The sequence below is a fragment of the Lynx canadensis genome, chromosome F2 (assembly GCF_007474595.2).
Source record: "Lynx canadensis isolate LIC74 chromosome F2, mLynCan4.pri.v2, whole genome shotgun sequence".
Taxonomy (NCBI): domain Eukaryota; kingdom Metazoa; phylum Chordata; class Mammalia; order Carnivora; family Felidae; genus Lynx; species Lynx canadensis.
The window spans coordinates 75473597-75497711 of NC_044320.2; the positions used below are offsets into that span (position 1 = coordinate 75473597).

Here is a 24115-nt window from a genome sequence, read left to right on the forward strand (position 1 = left end):
TCCCTCCAGGGAATTCCCTTCAGTAGGAAATGATGTTTAGACGCCACAGTCAGGGCTTCACTTGGGTTGTCATTTCTCTTATTCCTTTTTAGAGGACATACACACAAAACATATACTTTTGAAAAAAATCATGAGCTCATCTTGATGTGTCAAGTAACATGCCTTTTACATATCTTCTTTCATTGTCTAGAAACAATGAAACTCTTTCCTTTTACACTTGATAGTCTTGCTTCCTAATAGCATTAATGTAATTCTTTTTTCATCATTCTGCACCATCTATAGGTTAGTTTCAAAAAGACTGGTACTAATACGACAACTACAAATTTGACTACTGATGTTTCAGATTTCTTTGTAGCTCTATTTTTCTTGAGACCATGTTCCAGTAACTGTAGTCAAAAATACTTTTTAAAGACATTTGAAATAAACCTTTTCCTCTATCCTCCAGATAGATTCATTCATATACTTATTTTTATTTTTTTAGGTACTTTTGTGTTATTTTATGCGATGTTATTTTCAAAGTCAAATCTGTATAACAAGGTACATGTATAAGCCATACACTTAAAATTTTATAGTTTCTAACAATATATGCGGGAAGTTGCTCCAATTAGAACATAGTTTTATTTTTCCTCTTCTATTTTTAAAGCTGATTATGCTCCATTGTGTAGCTATATCCTAATATATTCAACCAGTCCTTTACTGACGGACATTTGGGCTGATTCTAATTTTTGTTACTACTATAAGTAAATACTATAATGAATAAATTTCCTAAAGTTGTATCATAGTTTGGAGGCATCTCTTCAGGGTAGATTCTAGGAAAGATTCTGGGTCAAGGATGAGTGCAAGGACAAATTTGTTGGATGTTGTTAAGTCCCACCCTAGAGAGTTGTATCCTAGTTCACTCACCGTCAATGCCTGAGGGCTCCTGTTTCTCTACAGTCTCCCCAACAGAGAAGGCCATCAAACATTTGGGTTTTTGTCAGTGTTACAGGCAAGAAATGCTACCTCAGTGTGGTTTCTCTGGCTATAAGGGAGGCAAACCATTTTTTCAGGTACCTATGCCAACAAAGAATGTGGTCGGTCAACTTTTGAGTGTTTTAGACTAAAGCACTAATCAAACTTACCACGTAAGCTGCCAATGTGAAAACTCCAATCTATTTTTAGCTCTAAGAACTTGGTAGCAGGAAAAGAAAAAGATGAGAATGAATTCCAAGGTCCTTTTTTTTCCTATAATTATATTGGGGGGGGGGGAGCGGTCTGAGATAATCACATCTCTCAGTGTACCTGGCAATGCTCAAGGAAGAGACTCAGTGCAGTGGTCACCACCATGTCCTGGGGAAGCAACCAGTGGCTCCAGGTGGCTTAGGGCCAGAAGCTGGAGGGAGAAAACCACGCAGCATTTTGCAAATCAACACATGAGAAAGTGATTCAAACCCTAAGCCCAGGTGCAGAGCTCTGAGGATTCTAGTCCCCACCCCCACAGTCTGAACTTATTCACATATGGGTTCTAATGGAAGGAGAAGTTTCCAAAGACTCCATTTTACAGGTATTTGCAACATCGGGATCTCTGCGTTAGGAGAAAAAAATTCATTTGGTGTGAACTAGCCTGTATGTTGATGAGACAAAAATGCGGTGACTCCTTTGTGAAGAGTCTTCGTTGGGATCCTCTACCAGGAAGGCAAATGAGTCAGGGCAAAGACTAATTTCTTTTCCGATATTAAAATTATACTTACTATGAAGGCTTTTGACTGCTAATCATAAACTTCAGATTGAAATTGACAAATGAGATCATTAACCTAAACGTATTCAGTCGTGATTCCAAAACAAAAAAAAACACAAAAAAACAAAAACAAAAAAAAACCCATCAGTGGAACCCTAAGGCCAAGAAGTTAACCAGAGGAAGAAAGAGATTTTCTTTTTTTGTTTTTAAATATACCTCAACCAGAAGCCTCCACATGCTCACAAATGAGGTGTTAAATTTATCTCTTGACCTGCAGGCAACCTTACTGGAAATTGAGATAACCACAGGGCACTGTCCATTTGTCAAAATTTGGTTCTTTCCCTTAGCGTTTTTTCCCTGGGATCAAGGGTCACTTCAGAGGCCTTGTACAACGTGCACATAACAATTAGAACACAGAAACCAGCCCCTGGCGGGGACTTTGACTGTGAGACTTGTCAGACAGAGGAAAAGGGAAATATCAGATGTATGGGTTCTAGCAGGCACTAGAAACCCGAGGACATGTTTCCAAGTAACTGGAAATAGCAAGAACCAAGCAGAGATGAGAGTGAGTTGCCAGGGACTTAAAAATAGGCTTACAACCTCCCCTGGTTTCAACAGATATTTAATAAGCACTGGGACTAGAAGAGACTGGCAAAATAAAGGCATTCAGTAAATAATTGCTAAATGAGTAAACGGTTGTGAAACCCTGGAGTAGAATCTACAGGAGATGAAATCGAGCACTGACTTTGTTTTTCTCACATGTATGGCATATTCATGTTCCTTATTTCTTACTTGCCATTTGGTTTATTTCATTTTCCCTTGAAGTTTCGTACTAAAACACCCTTCTTTCAGTACATTTTCTGATGGAGTCCATGAGACAAACAGTATCCATTAGTCACTATGTAGTCTTTATCTTACATTTCTCTTTATTTTAAAAAGTCAATGTTATAATATATATATATATACACATAAATAATATACATATACATTCTGAGTAGCTTATAGGTCACTTGGAATGACACGCCATTGCAAGAAATCATTTTCCATCGGTATGAAGAAGGTAGGGTTAGTTTGTTGGGGCTGCCATAACTAAGTACCGTGAACTGCGTAGTTGAAACAACAGAAATTATTGCTTCACAGTTTTGGAGTTTACAAATTGGAAATCCAGGTGTTGTCGGGGCCATGTTTTCTCTGAAGGTACCAGGGGAAGGGACTGTTCCAGTCCTCTCTCCTAGCTTCTGGTAGTTCCTAGGTTTATGGCAGGGTAATTTCAACCTCCATATGGTGTTCTCCTTGTGTGCGTCTGGTCCGAGTTCTCCCTTTTTTGCACTACTAGGTATTTATCCAAAGGATACAAAAATGCTGATTCGAAGGGGCACAGGCACCCCAATGTTTATAGCAGCAGTATCGACAATAGCCAAATTAAGGAAAGAGCCCAATGTCCATCGACTGATGAATGGATAAAGAAGATGTGGTGTATATATACAATGGAGTATTACTCGGCAATCAAAAAGAATGAAATTTTGCCATTTGCAACAATGTGACCAGAACTAGAATGTATTATGCTGAGTGAAGTCAATCAGAGAAACACAAATATCATATGGTTTCACTCATATGTGAAATTTAAGAAACAAAACAGATGAACATAGGGGAAGGGAAGGAAAAATAAAATAAGATAAAAACAGAGAGGGAGGCAAACTGTAAAAGACTCTTAAATACAGACAACAAACTGAAGGCTGCTGGCGGGTGTTCGCTGGGGGGATGAGCTAAATGGGTGATGGGAATTAAGGAGGACACTTGTTGGGATGAGTACTGGGTGTTGGATGTAAGTGATGAGCCACTAAATTCCACTCCTGAAACCAATATAAACCAATACTACATGTTAACTGACTTGAATCTGAAAAGAAAAAAAAAGGTGGACCAGTCATATCAGTATAGGGCCCACCCTACTGAACTATCTTATCTGAACTAACATCTGCAGCAATCCTATTTTTAAACAAGTTGACCCTCTGAGGTAAAGGGGGTGGTTAGAACCTCAACCTATGTATTTTTGGGTGTCACAACTCAACTCATAGCAGAGATCTTAGTGGTGAGATCATTCATGGGAATGTATTAATGGCTATTAAATGCATGAGTATAGTCTCATGCATTTAATATAGTTGATTTAGTATAGTCTCATGCATTTAGTATAGTTGATAGATCTTAACCTGGAATTAACAGACCACGTTATCCTCTGTCATTGTCTTATGAGGTGGCCATGGCTGACGAAGCCCGTCAATATGGAAAAGTTAAGAGTTACAAATTGTTTTGTTTTGTTTCGTTTTTTTTATTCCAGAAGTAGGCTTTTGAGAGTGTGCCAATAAGAATAAAAGCTGTATCTTGGCCTAAAGAAAATGATCTCATTGGGATGCCTGAACTCATGATTAGAATGTAAAGCAGCAGGTTGGTTAACGTTAAATGACACTCGTGGGGGGTGTAGCTCAGTGGGAGGGCATTTGACTGCAAATGACACTCTTCTGACCCAACAATGAAAAGGATAAATGTTTAGATTGCCACCATTGTAAGGATTTAAAAGTAAGGAGATAATGGCTTCCTAAATGACAGGCTGTGGAGCTGGACAGACCCTTTCCCCTGTGAAACAGCCCTTTAACTGCTGAAAATGATGAAACAAGACAAAACAAACAAACAAAAACCTCTTCAAGTCTCTCAAAATTGTTGGAAGGGACTATATCAAATGGAGAAGCATCTAGTGAAGAAAATCTACGAAACGTCTGTCAGAACGGCAAGACGCTGTGTCATTTGAACCAGGAGATGCTCACATTAGCTCCTGCCTTCCCTCAGCTCAGTGTGGCAGGACTCTATTCTGGGTATGGCTCAGAAGAGGGGGGTCCCTCTCCTTGTGCCTCGCAGTCTGCATCTACAGTTTCGCCACAGAAGGGGCAAGTTGCTGACATCATTCTTCACCTCCGCCTCCAGCTTTGGACTGGAGAAGCTCTAGTCCACGTGGGTACAGCCAAGATGACAGGGCTCCCTCCCCCCTCTGATCCCACAACTGTAGGGTCAAAGCTCTAGTCCGGACAGAGCCGGCTGAGAATGCTGGGCTCCCCTGCCCAGGTTCTCTCAAAGGCCAGAAGACCCATGCGGTGAGGGACGAGCTGAGCAGACAAGGTACCATCCCTACCCAGAGCCCCAATAATACTGCCAGGGTGTCCTGAGAGTAGTGGGTCGCTGACCTCAGCCCTGCTTGGGCGCAGTGGCTCTGCTCTGGGGGAAGGGCAGGCCTGAAGAGCAGAAAACGCCAGTGTGGTGCCTGAACGGACTGTCTTTACCAGGAACAGAACATGTGGCAGTTCATGTAATACAGGTTATTATGCTAAAGCGTCTTCCTACAGAAGAATTGAAAATTTATCTAAAAGCAAAATGAAACAAAAAATGTGTTAGAAGAAAGAACCCTATTGATTAAAAATGAAGTGCAGTAATTCCCATGGCTCGCACTTGCACCTCCTACCGTGAAACACGGGGGTCCAGAGCTTTCCCCATTTATCCAGTTGCAGACCTAGCTCTTCCTTGCTACTACATCCCACGATATATTAAAACCAAATTGCTATAGAGGCGACAGGAGTGGAGTCACCTTCACTTTCACTTCATCAGTAATGGCTAGGACTTCGACAGCACGGAAGCTTCTTATTGAATCAGCAATTAGAAAAGAGCGAACACACATTGCAAGGATGTCAATCTGCCTGGCCGTTATTTGAATGAGTGCCTTTTCGGTTCAGAAGTATCCAGACCGTTAGATGGGATTTTTATAAAAAGACTTTAATCAGTGCTTTGTGAGGTGTGCTAATTGGCTTCTGGAGACAAGCGGCCACGACGAAAGATCAAGGCCAGAACTCCCTTTGCTGGGACTGTCAGGCTTCCTGCATCATGTGTGAAGGTCATACCTGGCGTGGGGATCTCTGGGGGCAGACTCCCGGGAGCCCCAGCAGACTCTCAAGGAGTGGTGATGCAATATGTTCCCTGATCGCTGTTGGGGGTCCCTAAGGATTCGAGAAGTTACTAAATTTGTCATCATGAATGTTTCAGCTCATGTGGGTGATTATTGGTTCTTCTCTAGTCCTAAAAAAGGATGAGCATTTCGATGTCTGACATGTCATTAAGCATAGGTGTTTTCTATTTCAGACAGTGGCTGCTCTGCGTTGAGAGTCTCTTTAACTACTCTTTGAACAAAACGGCTTAAAAAGAATTTTTAAACACTGTACTTATGAAATATCCAAGCAATTAATAGAAAGAATCAGGGCAGCACCCTGAATGTGAAGGCATGAAATACATTTTTGTTTCTATCACATTCACTACCAATTCTTTTCAGATTCTTTTTGTGGGAACTACAGAATGTTTCTCCTCTTGGCTCTTGGGTTAAACGCTGTATGCACATGAATGACGTTATGTACTTTCCAAAAGTTGAGAGTAAAGATGACCCAATTTTTAAACAAATATATAGCAAAATATACACATGAAAGCTAGAATTATGGATTTTTCGAAGCAATTTTCTTAGACCACTGTTCTATCTCCTCTCTTCTGTGGTGCTACGTTGCTTAACATTCTCTGGAATTGGCTTATTTCATTGACTTCTCTAGCAAATATTCATGGAGTATTTGTCATATGCTAGGTACTCTGTAGAAGCCACAGATAGACAGATGAAGCATGATTCTTGCCTTCAAGAAGCATATAGTTTAGTAAAAAAAAGGAAAAAGTAAGGTACGTGCCACTGGAGGTGTGTTCTACGGAAGGTCAGACACGGCTACACACGAAGGACATAATATCTGAACAAACTCTTAAAGGAAAGGATTTTGGCAGACTAAAAGGGAAAAGGGTCAGGGTCGAGGTCTCATGAATGGGAAGTGAATATCCCTAGTATAACTGGAAATGTAGAAAGACTTGGCCGGCCAGCAGGAAGAGTTTCCAACAGAATAGCCTTCCGTCAATAAAACCCATCTCTTAGTTTGTTTTTTCAATTAAATAATTTTTTAAGTTTATTTATTTATTGAGAGAGAGAGAGGGAGAGAGAGACAGAGAGAGAGAATGAGTAGCAAAGGGGCAGAGAGAGAGGGACAGAGAATCCCAAGCCTGACACGGGGCTCAAAGTCATGAATCATGAGATCATGACCTGAGCCAAGATCAAGAGTTGGACGCTTAACTGACTGAGCCACACAGGCACCCCACCCATCTCTTTCTTTGTAACCACAATTTTTGTTGACCCTATTGCAAATTTAAAGCCTCCTGATTGACCAGACTTAATTATGTGACTTTTTTAACATATTCCCCAAATCCTACCTACTCTCAAAAAAAAAAAAAAAAAAAAAGATACATATTGTTTGTTGTATTTACGACGCTCAAGAGAATTGTCACCAGTCATGATGGCAATTCTCAAACAGGAGTCCCTGGTGTCCTTTTAGCTGTGACAATAGCTCACTAAGCTTACCCATGGAATCTGTTCTGGAGGTGAGAAAAATCATTTGAAATTTATATGTTGGCGTATTTGTTAGAGAATCAGACTTCTTACCTTACAAACATGCTCTAGGTGGGCTGATAGGTGCTTTCAGAGGCACCTCGCTCACTCTCTTACTGGTGGCTTCGGCGGGTGTTCTGGACAGCCTGTATTTATTGTCATTATGCCTAACTCCCTGTCTACTAATTTGAAGGTAAATGTCTCCAAGGTGTCGTGGCATCTCACTGTTTTCAGGGATCTTTCTCCTTCAGGCAGAATAAACCCAACTCCTTTGCTCGTTCTAACCAGTGGTTCGGTTACACAAACAAAACAAAAACCACAGAATCCTCACCTGGAATTGCCACTTCTCATCCTGTCTTTGGGCTATTATTTTCTCCCTTGGTAAAAATATGTCAGCAGTTTCCATGATAAGTTACACGGCTACTATTTCTAGAACTTTTTTGTTCTGTCCCCGCAGCCCTTCTTACTCTAACCATGAGCTGACAAGTTAAACGCGGCCAACAAAATCATATGAAAGACCTAACGCACTTGATATCTTACAAATTTTTCCCAGTGCACCCTTCTTTTTCCGCCAGAAAAGTGAAGTGCTTTCCCAGAATGGGTTTGCTCATGCCTTTTGCTGCCTGTAGGGAAGACTTGACCCCAACCTGCTCTTCCAACCTTCGCCCACAACCCCAGATGGTCAACCCACTTGTCACCCCGCCAGGCACATAAAACAATTTGCTATTCCTGAAATGGGTCTTTGGGCCCTGTCTCTGACACATGCCGTTTCCTCCTTTTGAAAAGTGCTCCCCTCCAGGATTACACTGGCTGCAGGCATAGTCTGTGCATCCAAAAATGATGTGGTAATACCAAAGACGATTTGCAAGGGGTACTTGTGAGTCAGGGCTGGGAATTCTCGCTTGACTCCTCCCCTCACTAGTTATTTATTAAAATGCAAGACAACGTGAGGGAGTTTATGGGTCAGTATGGCTGGGAGTGCATCCACGGGCTGTCTCTGCAGCCAGATGGCCTTAATGTGAATCCTGGTTCTGTCCTTTTCTCTACCTGTGCCCTTAGGTGGGTTATTTTTCCACACCTCTGTTGCCTTTCAAGGGACATTGGCATAATAAGGTTACCTTCTCAATTGTCTCATCACACTCAGGTGTAAAATTGGGATAATGTGAGAATTTGAAAGGCCACTGGGAGGATTAAATGAAATTAATACGTTAACAGTGAGGACAATGTTCTAATTATTAGGAAGACAGGAAGCATTTCAGAAATGTTAACTATTTCATACTTATCATCTTAGCAGGTGTCAGGTTACCAATTCACCCAAAATATAATAAGTTACTTGTACCAAAAATATAAAATACCGAAACCAAACACATCTGCTCTTTCAAAGCCTAAGCTGAATGTCTCAGCGGCTCCCTTTAATTGGATTAAGTGACTTACTCTCCTTCTCCCTGTCCCTCTTCAGGTACTTAGTCAGGTCCCGTGGCTCTTTGCTGTGTGCCCCGAGGATCAAAACAGGTGCCCGAGACTTGGAGTATGGAACAGAAGCTCTGTGGGTGAGAGTCTGGGGAGGTAGGGTGAGTATCGGCACATTCGTTTACTCCACCTTGAGCCCCGCTCGGTGCTGGGTACATCTACCCGTCTCTCTCCCCACCTCTCGGACTCCCCCCTGGACAGTTTGTGAATTAATGAGACCGTGCGCCTAAAATCCTGAGTGATAAAGAAAGAGACGCTAACCAAAAAAAATCGCACGTGTTTCACCAGTGAAACTTCCCTCCAGAATACAAGCTCGTAAAGCTTGGTACGAGTTGGGCACTCAGCCAACCTTCTGTAACAAAACAATTTTCTCCAAATGAATGTTCCACCTTTAGGATGCTGTGTCAATGGAATCGATACCTAATTGAAATCTTCCAGAATCAAAGTTCTGACCTTCCAAATGCCCTCCCTCTCTCCTTCCTTTAATGGCCCCTCAGCAGTACTCTTGGCAACATTAAGAATCACCTGATTACCTTTATTGCTAAAAACTCTACAACAAACCACCTCAGCCATATCAGCCCAAATATATCACCCCTCCATAACTCAGTATCATATTTTATTCCGCTTCTCAAAACCTAGTAGCTGGCATTTTTATTCTTTGGAATATATTCACAATTGCTTTTAAAAAGTGGTTATCTGAAAATAAACGCTGCCACTTCGTGTAATAGTGTCATGTTCAAAGTGATCCTGTTCCAGGTCAATGACCGCCTCCATTCATCATGGCGTACTCTTGTTGTAGAGTGAAATACACGGCATTCTTTGAGTTCTTCTGCTAAAATATCACACCTCAGCATCAGGCAAGTAATTATTGCCTTTCTTGGCCAGTCGGGATGAGCCAGTGGGCAAAGTCATCTCCAAGTAAAACGTTATCAAAGTGCAAAGAATGACTCTTTTCTTTAATAGTAGTCTTCAGAATTTGCCTAATATTTACGTTATTGTTTGAGGAGCTTTATCATAGAATCGTGGCACAATTGGAAGACAAGATACAGGTCTCTTTCGGACCCTGATTGGACTTTTCCTGGTGCTTCACCTTCTGGATCTCAGCTTCCCACTTGGACGATGGGAATAAAAATACAGACATTAGCTGTGTGAAGAGCGAAGAGGCATGATAGAGGTAGAAAGGCTTTGATGAAAAGGTGTCATATAAGTGTTTATCACTGAACGTCTACTTAATGTGGATCTCTATTAAACATCCGGGAGGAAATCATATTTAGAAATTAAGACACCGTCAGGGGTGCCTGGGTGGCTCAATCCGTTAAGCATCCGACTTCAGCTCAGGTCATGATCTTGCGCTCGGTGAGTTGGAGCCCCGCGTCGGGCTCTGTCCTGACAGCTCAGAGCCTGAACCTGCTTCGGATTCTATGTCTCCCTCTCTCTCTGCCCCTCCCCCACTCATGCTCTGTCTCTCTCTGTCTCAAAACTAAATAAACGTTAAAAAGAAATTTAAGAAATTAAGACACCGTATTATTGATTCTAAATTATTTTCTTTTGCCTTGGCAGTAAAAATAAAGTCTATCTCATTTAAGGGGAAAATGCAAAGGAAAACAGTTTGGAATCAGTCATAAACCATAAAATATGAGAGCTGAGATCCCAAATACATCATATTCAGAGTAATTTTAATTTTTTTTCTTCTTGAAAAGAAACTAATCACCTTCTTATCAACGTGTCTAATAAATTTGGATTTTCTCATATCTGGCTTTATGGTTACCTGTATGTGCTCTATGTAGCTGATGCTCGATCCGTACGCATTTGTTTTTAGATATGAAACGCTCTTAAAGGATAACTGCTACCTTAATATTAGATATACCAAAAAAGATGAGCAGAGTAGTCATAAAATGGTTTCTGATGGAAATTAACACGATTTGTACTTATTCCGAATCTCGGACTTAGAGGTGGCCTAGTTTGAGTCTTTCGTGAATCACCTTCGTCTGTAGTAGTTTGTGGAGTATGTACTCTGTGAATAACTAGCTGGTACTTAGCACAGACCACTGCTAGCGATACCAGAGATACATCTGGAAAATCAATAGCGGGAAGTCTTCAAAGCTCACGGGTGGTGGTGAGAGACCTGGGCTCTTCCTTCTGGTGATTCAGTGGACCACGCTCAGTTTCTCTGTGTGTTTATGGGTTTATTATTTTTTACATGCTTATTTATTTTTGAGAGAGAGCACAAGCCTGTCGGGGAGGGGCAGAGAGAGAGGGAGACAGAAGACCCAAAGCAGGGTCCGTGCTGGGCTGCTGACAGCTGAGAACCCCGATGCGGGGCTTGAACTCACGAACCGGGAGATCATGGCCTGAGCCGAAGTCGGCCGCTTAACCGACTGAGCCACCCAGGCGCCCCTGTGGATATATGGGTTTACCCCCCACCTAATGACCCACAAGAAATGACTTAGTAGTTGCCTGAATGAATTGGAAACATTAAAAGCAACTGGGAGTGAATGAAATGAGAAAAACACAGCCCCTGAAAGTTCACATAAACTGTATGTTTTTGCTCCTGTCTGGATGTTGGCGCAAGAGGGAGAAGGCCCCAGAACTCAGATTTAATTTCCCGAGGGTTTTCTTTTTCTTCCAACATTTAGAAGGAACTTGACTTTTCTCAATAATTTTGACTATCAGAGGGGATGGTTTGTACCCTTTCACGTGCCATCACAGACACTGTGCAAACTTTTCTTTTTTTTTTTTTTAATTTTTTTTTTTCAACGTTTATTTATTTTTGGGACAGAGAGAGACAGAGCATGAACGGGGGAGGGGCAAAGAGAGAGGGAGACACAGAATCGGAAGCAGGCTCCAGGCTCTGGGCCATCATCAGCCCAGAGCCCGACGCGGGGCTCGAACTCACGGACCGCGAGATCGTGACCTGGCTGAAGTCGGACGCTTAACCGACTGCGCCACCCAGGCGCCCCTGTGCAAACTTTTCTTAATTAATCTCATGCTAAACTCGCATCGAAGGGGGCTGGGGTTAGGAAAGTAGCCAAATCCCCTTCCAGTAGTCCGTTGATAACACCGGCCTTTGGATTCTGATGTTGCTTCCCAAGATGCCACAACACAGCGCCAAGCACTGTCCCCTTAATTTAAGTGTGTGCCTAAATCTGATCATTCCTCAAGGAACAGGACGCTGGCAGATTCCCTCGGCGAGACTCTCATCATCACCAACCGAGCAAGAAGGCAACAGGTGGTTCTCCTGAGGACAGACGCTTTCCCTTTGAAGCATGATTGCGCATTTAGTTATGTTAGAACAGTAAGAGGAGGCGTACGAAATTTTTTTGAGCCGATATTAAGTGCCAGGCCTCAAGCCCGGTGCTTTTACATGTGTTACGCCACGGTACGTGCTCACAGTGCTCACTGTTAACACTTGAGCGACGTCTCCATCTCAGAGCGAGTAAATGGAGTCTCTGGGAGGTTAAGACATTGGCCCCCGTTTTCAGAAGTTGGCATTCAAGCTCGGAACCGAGGGGGTGGGTTCTCCTATGGCCTCCCATGGGGCTCTGCTGGGGAACCACCACAGGATGTCTGCGTAGCACTTTCTCAGGATGGAGGCTAAGGGGCGGGGCAGGGCCCACAAGAGTGTATTCTGCCTTGGTTGACACTGGGGCCAGAAACAAAACCGGAAGTGGAAGGCAGCAGCCCAAGTGTATTCTCATTCGACACGCACGCCCACATGAGGGTGAGTGAGTACCAGCGCCTGGGAAATTTGCTACGATGCCTGGGGGAACATTTGGAATAATCACGTCTCCTCTCCGGGCTTTGAAATTAAGCAGGAGTCAGCAGCCAGCACAGGACTTGGCCCACAGTAGGCACTCTATAGAAATAAATACTTGTGGAAAGAATGAGGAAGGCAGATGTTTGCGTTCCTGATTCTGCAAACCAAAAGGGAGCGTTTCCTTGAAACCCTCCTGGGATGGTGATTAGCCCTGTCCTGAAAAGCATATTATACACACACGCACACACACACGCGCGCGCGCGCGTGTGTGTGTGTGTGTGTGTGTGTGTATATATATATATATATGTTTGGTAATTTGGGGGAAGATATGAAGTACCCGACAGCATTTGATGATTAAAATAATTAGATACCACTTGAGTTCAGTATATTGCTATCTTACGTGCAGAGAAGCTGACAGATTGAATTGACCGAGAAGCATGGAGTGTCAGTGTCAGATAGGACCCCTGACTCCCACGCTGTACGCTCCTTCACTGACTTCGTAATTTTGTGCCTTGTAAAGAATCTCCAAAATTCTGCTCAACGATTAGCGTGATTAACTACAGGGGCTCACCGGGGTTAAGAGAATAACTTGCTTTGCTAATCAAGCTGAGGTGGGTGATTCAATGGTAACTGTCGGATTTTGTTGGTTTTATGTGACAGAAAGAGTATTCCCCACCAAGATTAATTCAGCAATATTGCATTCCATGTGATAAACATTGAGTTGGACAGTTTTCAAGCTGGAAAGGAGGATAGTGACCAATAACCATGCCTTATTTTACAGATGCGAAAACTGAGTCTCAGCCATGGTGACATGCCAATCACTTAGCTACTTAGCGGTGGAGTCGAGACTTGAATCCACTGACCCCAGTCCATTGACTTGCCGTATTCTATTCTCTCTACCTCTATAAGCAAATTTTTGTTGTGAGTACATGCAATGTCTACGTGGAGTTCTAAGAGAAATAGTAAAATACCCTTCAACTTAACAAATCGAACATTATCGATGTCTACGGGGCCCCTTCCCCCCTCCACCTCATTCCCACGGGCAACCACTTTCCCGAATTCCAAGTTCATCATTCTCTTGTTTTTCTCCATAGCAGGCTACCTCTCTTGATTCGCAATATTTCTTTTATTATGAGAGCCAAATGCACAGATGTTCCCTGAAGCACAATGGATGTTTTATAGCTCTAATATAAGATCAGAATTTTAAAGCCATAAAAATAGCCAATTAGGCTTCCAGATCAATCTCGCACTTGTACCCCATTAGTCACCGATTCACTCTCTTTGGCTTGGAGATGATATCGCTGCTTCTGACCATTAAGAACTCGCTTTTTGGCATTTCCACATCCTTTGATAATGTAAATGTATGAGGATAATGAGCTCCTTTGGGGGATTCTTTGTTTCCCTAAACTCATTGCACTATTTCATATCCTATTCGTTTTAATGCACTATTGTTTCAAAACCAGAAAACAACAACAGCAACAACAAAACTAGGCCCCCTTTTCTACCCAAGCACTAACACTGCTTATCGGGACAAACAAAAACTGTTATACTCAAACGTTGGCAGTTTTAATTCCTATTCCCAGATGAAGACAAAATCTGATTGGTACCATGGCAACATGTTGCCTCGAGTGTCAAATAGGTATTACTCGCATACAGTCTCGCTCACAAATTCTCTTTATAAGTGTTAGGAGAGGTGTGATCTTCTCCTGGAACTCACTAAATTAAAAAAGGCCGAAGAAAATCTAATTAGTGCTTCCAGAAGTGCCTTTCTGGGGTCTGATAATGTCAGATTACTGTTTCCCATTTTCCCCCCTGTGTCCATGAAGTACAGGTGCAGCATGTAGATGTCCTGGCAAGCAACAGGGAAGTGGAGAATCAAGGCAACTCCAGGGCATGCAGGCACAATAGACTCGGGAAGTTCTGGTGGTTTTCTTTGGACTTCTGATATTTCACGCTGAGTTTTCTTTCTTTCCTTCCTTCCTTCCTTCCTTCCTTCCTTCCTTCCTTCCTTCCTTCCTCTCTCTCCTTCCAAAACAGTGATGCATTCCTAACTAATCCCCTGAGTTATTTGGTAGTGCAGCCTTGCTGGTTATGTTGATACTTTGGTTGAATGTGGTCTGCTCTTTGCTGTCTGTACTGGCACATTGGAGTTAAATATTCCCCATGGAATTCCTCACTTCTTGAGTGCCTGCCATACACCAGGTATGATGCAGGGCGTTTGCCCTTCACGTTGTCTTAGCAGAGTCTCACTGACGCCTGCCCTATGAGGTAGGGCGTACTTTCCCCACTCCTCTGACGAGGACACAGATGCAGAGAGGGAAAGAAATGAGCCACAGCTCAAAGTTATTAGGTCATGATTCAAGATGCACAACAGTCCTTTGAATCTGAAGTTCCTCTCCATTATGCTGTTTGAGCAGGCAGTATGCATTTCTCTCTCATTCCCTGGGTGGTGGTAGAGGAACAAGTGTCATTGTCATTAGGCATCGTGACTTTCAAATATTGTGTTATAGTGTGACAAGCAGTCTGTGCCTGTAATCCCAAGTACATTTGTTTCTCTCTCACCAGGCATGTGTGTGCGTGTGCATATGCATGAGCATGTATGTGAGGAGGGGAGGGAGAGAGAGAGAAGGGTGAGAAATGAGGAAATCAAAAGAAATATGATCACATATGATGATTCACTTATTGCACTAATGCTTTTCATTGAACATGGATGCCTCTAACATGGCAGGAAAGGAAGTAAAAAGTGTACAAATTGGAAAAGAAGAAATAAAACTATCTTTGTTCACATGTGCCATGATTATAGAAAATCGGAAAGAATCAATGAGAAATACTTACTCCTAGAACTAATATGAGATTAGAGAAAGGATGCAAAATACCAGCTTAACAATAGATTGTTTTTCTATTGTGTTTTCCTATTTATTTATTTATTTATTTATTTATTTATTTATTTATGTTTATTTATTCGAGAGAGAGAGAGAGAGAGAGAGAGACAGAGTGTGAGCCAGGGAGGGGCAGGGGCAGAGAGAGAGGGAGACACAGAATCTGAAGCAGGCTCCAGGCTCTGAGCTGTCAGCACAGACCCCGACACGGGGCTCGAACCCACGAACTGTGAGATCATGACCTGAGCCGAAGTTGGATGCTTAACCGACTGAGCCACCCAGGCGACCCTGTGTTTTCCTATTTATTAATGAGTAAGTGAAATTTGAAATTAAAAACACAATACCATTTACATTAGCATTCTCTAAAATGAAATACTTAGGTATAAGTCTGATAAAATATGTACAAGATCTATATGAGAAAAACTATAAAACTCTGATGAAAGAAATCAAAGAACTTTATAAAAATGGAGAGATAGTCCATATTCATGGATGGGAAGCCTCAATATTGTCAAGATGTCAGTTCTTCACAACTTGATCTGTAAATTCAATGCAATCCCAGTCAAAGTTCTAGTAAGTAATTTTGTGACTATTCATAAACGAATTCTAAAGCTTATGTGTCAGGCAAAAGACCCAGAATAGCCAACACGATGCTGAAGGAGAAGAACAAAGTTGGAGGACTGACACCCCCCAACTTCAAGACTTACTATAAAGCTGCAGTAATCAGAACAGTGCGATATTGGTAAAAGATGGACAAACAGATTAAGAGAACAGAATAAAGAGTCCAGAAATATACCTATATAAATATAGTCGACTGATCTTTGACAAGAAAGCAAAAGCAATAGGGAAAATATAGCCTTTCCAACAGAAGGTCCTGGAAAAACCAGACATCCACATGCAAAGTAATGAATGTAGACACACCCTTTATAACCTTCAGAAAAATTAACTCGAAATCCATCACAGACCTAAATTAAAATGAAAAAGTGTGAAAACTCCTGGAAGACAACATCGGAGAAAATCTAGATGACCTTGGGTACGGTGATGACTCTTTAGATGCAACACCAAAGGCGTGGTTCACGAAAGGAAGGGTAAGTGGGACTTCATTAAAATGAAAACTTCTGCAAAAAACCCCCCATCAAGTGAACAAAATGACAAAGCACAAAATGAAATAAAATATTTGCAAATGATAGATCAGATAAAGGAAAATATACAAAGAATTCTTAAAACTCAACAATAATACGGCAACCCAAGTAAAAAAAAACAACACCTCACCGAAGAAGAAATACAGATAGCAATAAGCGTATGAAAAGATGCTACACACTGTATGTCATCAGGAAAATGCAAATCAAAACAGCAATGAGATTCCACCACAGACTATTAGTATGGCCAAAATCCAGAACACTGACAACATCAAATGCTGGGGAGGATGCGGAACAACAAGAATTCTCATTCATTGCTGCTGGGAATGCAGAATGGTAAAATGACCTTGGAAGAACAGGCTGGTGGTTTCTTACAAAACTAAACATACTCTCATCATATAATCTAGCAACTGCACTCCTTGGTGTTGAAAACATACGTCCACATAAAAACCCGCACACAGATGTGTATAGCAGCTTTATTCATAATCTCCTAAACTTGAAAGCAACTAAGATGTCCTTCAGTAGGCGATGGGATAAAACAAGCAAGCAAGCAAACAAACAAACAAAAACTAGAGCATACTTGGACAGTGGTATATTATTCAGTGCAAAAAGAAATGAGCCATCAAGCCATGAAAAGATATTGAGAAACCTTAAGTTCACATTACTAAGTGGAATAAACCAGTCTGAAAGGATATACACTGTATGATTCCAAATCCATGACATTCTGGAAAAGACAAAACCATGGGGAGAGTATAAAATCAGTGGTTGCCAGGGGCTGGGGGGGTGGGGGGGGGCGGGAAGATGAACACAGGGAGCACAGAAGGTTTTTGAGGCAATGGAAATACTCGGTATAATTTTGTGATGACAGATACATGTCAGTGTTCATTTGTCCAAACCCATAGAATGTGCAGCAGCAACAGTGAACCCTAGTGCACGCCTGGCACTTTGGGTCATAAGGACGTGTCAATGTAGGTTTGTCCTTTTTAATAGATGTATCATCCTGGTGGGGGATGTTGATAACAGAGGAGCCTATACTTTGGGGTCTGAGGACACGTGGGAAAATCCATGCCTTCTCCCTATTTTTGCTGTGAACCTCAAACTGTTCTAAAAAATAAAATCTATTTAAAAAGGAAGAAAACATGGCCACCAATTTTAGAAAGCCTATGCTTTCCTAGGACTGGAGAAAATATCTGAAAATATTCAAATCGACACTTAGCATTTGAATGCTAATGAGCTTGTGGGAAAAAGATTAGTTTCGATGTCTAATGGAGTGAAGACGATGTGCTTAGAAAATGTAAAGACACGGCATAACATGTCCCCCCCCCCCATAAATATCTATTCTTTCAAGAAATCAAGTCTAAAAGCACTTTGTGCTAAAAATATAGGTCAGCGGACAGATCAGAGTCTAAGTGGCATTTGCTGGAAGATTTCTGAGGTCTCAACCCCTCTGGGACAACTCTGAGTTCAAGAGACCAGAGCACAACAAAAGTAGTCAGCATTGGCTCTGGAGGGCATGTGTAACCTAAGGCCGGCCAGAGAACTCTCAGGGGGAGAGCAAGCCAATATTTAACTTCAAGGTTAGGTGAAATGAGTTCACACTGGTCTACGAGAAAGAAAATGTGAGTTACGAAACCTCATTTCATAGCAAATTTAGAAAATTGCTAAGGGTGTTCTTCCCTTTCTCCTTTTGAGGCAGGAAAGAAGGAAGCGAGAAGATGGTCCAGGTGGACAGCTTGTGCCACGCCCTCCTTGTGCCAGACAGGAGATGGTGGTTCTTCAGGTTGTGTGTTTGATTCTAACACAACACTGCAATTTAGATCGTTAAATTCTTTTCCAGTCAGAGAAGCTAATGCTCGTTGTGGTTAAGTAACCCACGCAGGGCTACAAGGTGGGTGAACCCACAAAAGATCATTCATGATGGAATTTCTCCATGTTGAGGTCCTTCATCGATGGGGAAGAGCCCGGAACCCTGGGCTCGGGTTTAGCTCTACCTTTTGAGTATCACCCTTGGTACCTGTGTTAAGTACCAGGACAGGGAGGCAGGAACAGGATTCGAGAACAATCTTGCTTTGGTTCTGCTTCTCAAGTCTATTTTCTAACAGCTCCTTCAACACAGTCTTATGTTTATTCCTCTACCCTGAAACTCGTGCTCTTAGCCACTTTACTCATTTTAGTCTTCCCTGGAGTCTAGAGATTCCCTCCTTGCTACTACTCCTCTTTCTTCTCTTCTAATTCACATTTTTCTTTCTTAAGCTTTTCACTGTTATGTTTTGGGCTGTGTCACAATGATGTCACAATTGTCAAATCTGATGCTCTGTTCAGTTCTCACCTTGACTGGTCCCTCACGGGCATTTCTTCGGAGACACCTGCCTTGGCCACCATGTCCCTGGGCTCATCTGACCTTTCCATCTCTCTTATGTCCTCCTGCTTCACTGTCTTTTCTTCCATTCTAGACTCTTAAAAGGTGGTACCCCTAGGGTTCTGTTCTTGGCCTTTTCCTTCTCCACTGATCTCTCCCTAGGTGATCTCTTCTGTTTTTACTGCCTCAACTATCAACTTAGCTCAGGTTGATGTGTTTATAAAACCTTTCCCATCCTGTCCAGGTGGAGCGGGCCACTCCCTTCTTTGGGTGTCTCCCGTCTTCTGGGTCTACTTCTATCATGGTACCCATGTCAACATTTGCACTTAGTGGTTCGTATGTTGCTTACCATTACTAGCTTGGAAGCTCTTCACGGGTAAATGGTTTTAAGTCATTTTCGTTTCCTAGGATTCAGATCAGTGCCCGTCATGGAGAGGTGCTCAACAAATATTTGTTGAGTAAATGAATGTAATGATTAATGAAGATTCCCTTAGGTCCCACTCAAGACACTGCAACCTATCTATGGTTGAGAGATGTGTTGCTGGACCTCAAGAGCACAGAGTGGTTTTCAGGACCCTCGAGCTTCAGGATCAAGTTCATGTTGTTCCCCTACTGTTTCCTGGAGTTGGCCGTGTGACGATGCACGTGCCTCGTGCTCTGACTTCTGCTTCAGGGCCCGGCAGACCTGCCTCCTGAAAGACTGACACTCCACTCATTCTTTGAGATCTAACACTCCCACTTTCATGAAGTGGCATCCCTGATTTTGAAACAAATGTCTCCTTCTGTGTTCACAAAACATGTCAAAAAACGGGGTTTTGCTTCAAATGGTTTTTGCAGCTGCTTGACTTTTTACTTTTCTGGGTTGATTTTTTTTTTTTTTTTTTTTTTTACGTCTGCAAACTTTACAATCTGTGCATTTATTGACCCAGTCATTTATTCCTAAAGTCCAGATCCAAAATATCCGCTTCCATCACGGGAGCTACGTTTTAGATTTTTTTTTTTTTTCCATTTGCCTTTGACCTTAGTGTTCCAGCTAACAAAACTCGGGAAGTGGTCGCCTCTGTTGAAGCCTACCCACTGGAAAGTCCTACAGTTCAACCCCCCGCCAGAGAACTGGAGCCCCAGTAGAATCGTCCAAGGGGTTGAACTGGTAATATCATGGACGGTTAAAAAGTTTTGGAGTTCTGGAGCCTTGTTCATCTCGGAGACTCTGAGACTTTTTCTACAGCTGATGGAAAGCTGTGGAAATTTAGGCTCACAATGAAAGTGCTGACCAAACCTTAGGCAGGCAGCGCTCAGCAGGCCCTGTCCTTCTGCAATCAGCGGCTCATTGTGAGCTGAGGAGTGAGTTTCCACACGGTTTTGTGGTTTTATACGGAGGAGGAACGTTTACATACCAATTGAATCAGTTGCTTCTTTCTCCTCCTGCTTTTGCATCTGGCTCTGACAGCGTGCGGGGCTCTGGATCTCTCACACATAGACAGTCCTCTGCACGAGTGGGACGGTTTTTTTAAAAAAGTCTTTCTTGAATCATTCGACAGGAAATGAGCATAGTTCTTTACCCCGCTGACTCATCAGGACAATCTTAACTTACACGTCTAAGGAACGCTGTAAGACTCGGTCTAATTCCAATCCGCCAAATAAATGCAAAATATGTTTCTGGGCTGGAACGTACGCTTTTGGATGGCAAAAGTTTGTCGGCAAAGAACGGGCTTCGGAATTAAAACTAAGTGGTTGTGGGGGCTTCCCCCATCCACCCGCCGAATCAGAATCGCGCCAGAAAATCCTGATCCTCAGATTGTCTGTGGCTTCCTAGAAAATAAAGCGATCTGGGGAAATGCCCTAGTAGGCCGCTCGTGAATTCTGTACTAAGTTGACCTCGCTTTGTCCCTGCTCAGTGAGTACTTTGACTCTCCACAGTAGTGAGTTTTGTAGTGTTTAGAAATAATAATTACGGTATGTCGATATTCAGTCAAAGTAAACACCTGGTCTGAGTTCAGGCCAAGGGTCAGGCAAATGGAAAATAACCGTGGGCTTCTGTGTTCCTGAAGGTGTGAGGTGTTGAAATGCTCCTGGTATTTGGGGACGTTGGAGGTTGGCAACCAAAGCCATGAGAAAGGCAAAGGAAGAGCCGGTGTTTGGGAACCCTATTCGCTGCAGACAGCCCTGTGTTTATGTGTGCCTCTCTGATCCACCAGGGTTTGGCCTTTGCACCTCTTCTCCGGGTCTCTTCTCTCCATAGGCACATATGTGCAATTGTTATTATCCGTTGACCCCCACTCGGACCCCAGTCTGTGACCCTGTGCCTGAACATGCAAAACCGACTCCCATCTCACAGGGAAGGAGACAGGGCGAGAGGAGGAAGACTGAGTGGAAAAACACCAAGACTGGTGCTTGCTTATTGGAGATAATTAAGTAGAACCTAAAAATAGTCAGGCCCTTATTTCATATTATGTTCAAAATGATTCAAATTCAAAACCATTCGCAGCTGTGCCCGGCGCTGATCTACCATACAGAGTTGATTTCAAGCACTCGAATCAATGATAAGCAAATGAAGCTTCTCTCTTTCCTTCTAAGTATAACTTGGGGAGGTACCATGACTCAGAGGCTATTGAGTGCGAAACAAAGAGATCAATAATATCATTACCCCCACGACACCCACCATTTATCCCGCCAATACGCTTCAAGAGAATGGAGCAGGATGGCCAACACGTCATGTCAGCCTTGTAAGTCTCTCCCCACAAAGTTGTTGATAGCGTTTCAAATTCAACTCTGTATATGTATTGATTAAGCAGACTGGCAGTTTACTATTTTATTGATTTATCTGTGGAGAATCCCAAGTACCGAACAATGCGAAAACACAGGCTGAAAAGTCAGAGATAGAGGAAAATAGGTTGTATTTCTTTAAAAGCATATATGCAAGGATTTACCCTGCCACTAGAACATTCTTTCAAGTGTGAGAAATAACTCTTAATCGTGTGCTATAAATGGTATCAACGATCCCATGGCTTTGAGGAGACCATTATCACCAACCAGCGTTGCTGAACAGACAGGCATAGACAAAATCACCAGCCTCCCCCTTCTGGTTTTGTTCACATTTCTTTCTTTCTTTTGTTTTTTTTTTTCCTAAAAAAGAATGTGAAAAAATGTTAGGCATCGTTTGTGACCCAGCTTGGAGGCCATTCTTTTCATGACACCTTCCATGATTCTTCCTACGTGCCTTGACATCTTTTTTTGAACACAGTCAGCGGGCGTGGCATTTCTGCTTCCCCTGCATCATTGTCCGTAAGGGATCATTCTGGGTCACCCAAGGGTCTGAACGTGGCCGCAAATAGAACACGGAGTGTAATGGAGTTAAAATGGCTTCTTGGTTTTCCTTTTCCAGTACGTTGAAGTCTTTGAGACCAGGGGCTGTGCTATTTGTTTTTGTATCAATCACATCTAGCAGAGGGCTCTGCCACATAGCAGGTATTCATTTTTCATTTTATTCAACAAATATCCATCGATTGCTTTGTATGAGCCAAGCGCGGGCCAGGAAGGAATGTGTAATAGCCTTTGAGTGCAGGCATCATTGCTAAGGTTGCCCTTGTTTTTTGGCAGCCTCGACTGAGTTTGTCAGCACCTGGAAGGCAGGGCCTGCCGTCTTTTATTTATTTTTTCAATACCCGGCAGGGTTTTGCACTAAATGCTATTGGGTATATTGAGTGTATTTATAAAGCCAGAAGAGATCACAACTGTCCAGTGTAGAGGCTGCTGTGTTGTAATTTTTGTATCGTTTAACCCTTTACAAGTGTTCCTTGGTCAGATTTTTGTCATGTGTTTTGAGGAACTTAATGCCCGCTTTTCCTTACAATTTTGATTCCAATCAAAAGTTTCGGATGGTGCTGTTCTTAAATTTTTGTTTCATCAACAATGAACTGCTGCTGCTTCATAGAACTTTTATAAACTTTATGAGGGCGGATGCAATGGAGTAACAAGGAAAGAAATGAGGACACTTCTTGGAATTAAGACCTGCCTATTCCAATGGGCATGGTTAAGCGCTCTTCCCTAGATATCAAGAGATTTGCCCATTTTTCGGTCCCTGTTAACTGTCGCGCTCACTGACTTCCTGTGCTTATGGATCAGAAACTTGAGACACTGCAGAATTCTTCCGAAGGAGCGTACCTTAAAATGGCCAATGTGACAGTGTGTGTCAAAAGCCTTCAAACCCTGCCTGCCCTTAACTCCAGAATTTCCACTTTTAGGCATTTATCTTTGAGAAGTAATTGAGGCTATCTGCAAAGATTCACTATATTTGATAACTTATGATTTACTATAATTTGATAACTTACAATTTTAAAAACAGGGAATTCGCGGAAAAGAAGAAGATAACCCATGTTGGTAAATTATGTAGTTGTTAGAAGTGGTGTAGGAACAGGGCGCCTGAGTGGCTCAGTCAGTTAGGCGACCGACGTTGGCTCAGGTCACAATCTCGGGGTCTGTGGGTTCAAGCCCCGCGTCGGGCTCTGTGCTGACAGCTCGGAGCCTGGAGCCTCCTTCGGATTCTGTGTCTCCCTCTCTCTCTGTCCCTCCCCTGCTCATGCTCTGTTTCCCTCTGTCTCTCAATAACAAGTAAATGTTAGAAATTTTTTTTAAAAAAGAAATGGTGTAGGAACAATATACACATAGTTATGGACATATGTTCATGATGTGTTGTCAAAAAAAGAGGTTATAAAACAGTATCCATATTTTAATTCTATTGTAATGTAACATATACTAAAACGTGAAAGAAGTCTATAAGGAAAAGCAATAAAATATAATCATGAGTTATTTCTCAGTTGCAGGATTTTTATTACTTCTGCCCGGAAGACAGCTTTTATTTTCTCCTTTGTGTGTATTTGTGTTTTCTATTTTATCTTGAATGGCAGGTGTAATAGAGAATCAAAGTTAACATTTTAAAATTTCCAAATATGTAAAAATACAGTATTGGGGGGGTGCCTGGATGGCTCAGTTGGTTGAGTGACTATGGCTCAAGTCATGATCTCATGGCTCGTGGGTTTGAGCCCCACATCAGGCTCTCCGCGGTCAGCACAGAGCCCGCTTCGAATCCTCTGCCCCTTCTCTCTGCCCCTTCCCCGCTAGTGCTCTCTTTCTCTCTCACAAATAGATAAAAAAAATTTTTTTAATACAATATATGGGGGAGCTTATATTATGTCTTTCATCTATGTAAAATAACACTATGATTTTCCATGGAAACTTAAACCGCAGTCTGTATTGCCTAGTGCAGTTGAGAAACCAGTAAAAAAATAAGG

The 24115-nt window shown here is 42.4% G+C and overlaps 1 protein-coding gene across 1 annotated transcript in view; it reads right to left on the reverse strand.

Moving 5' to 3' along the window:
- XKR4 (XK related 4) overlaps window positions 1–24115 on the reverse strand; it is a 420725-nt gene that overhangs the window by 122845 nt on the left and 273765 nt on the right. The gene's annotated exons all lie outside the window — the stretch shown is intronic.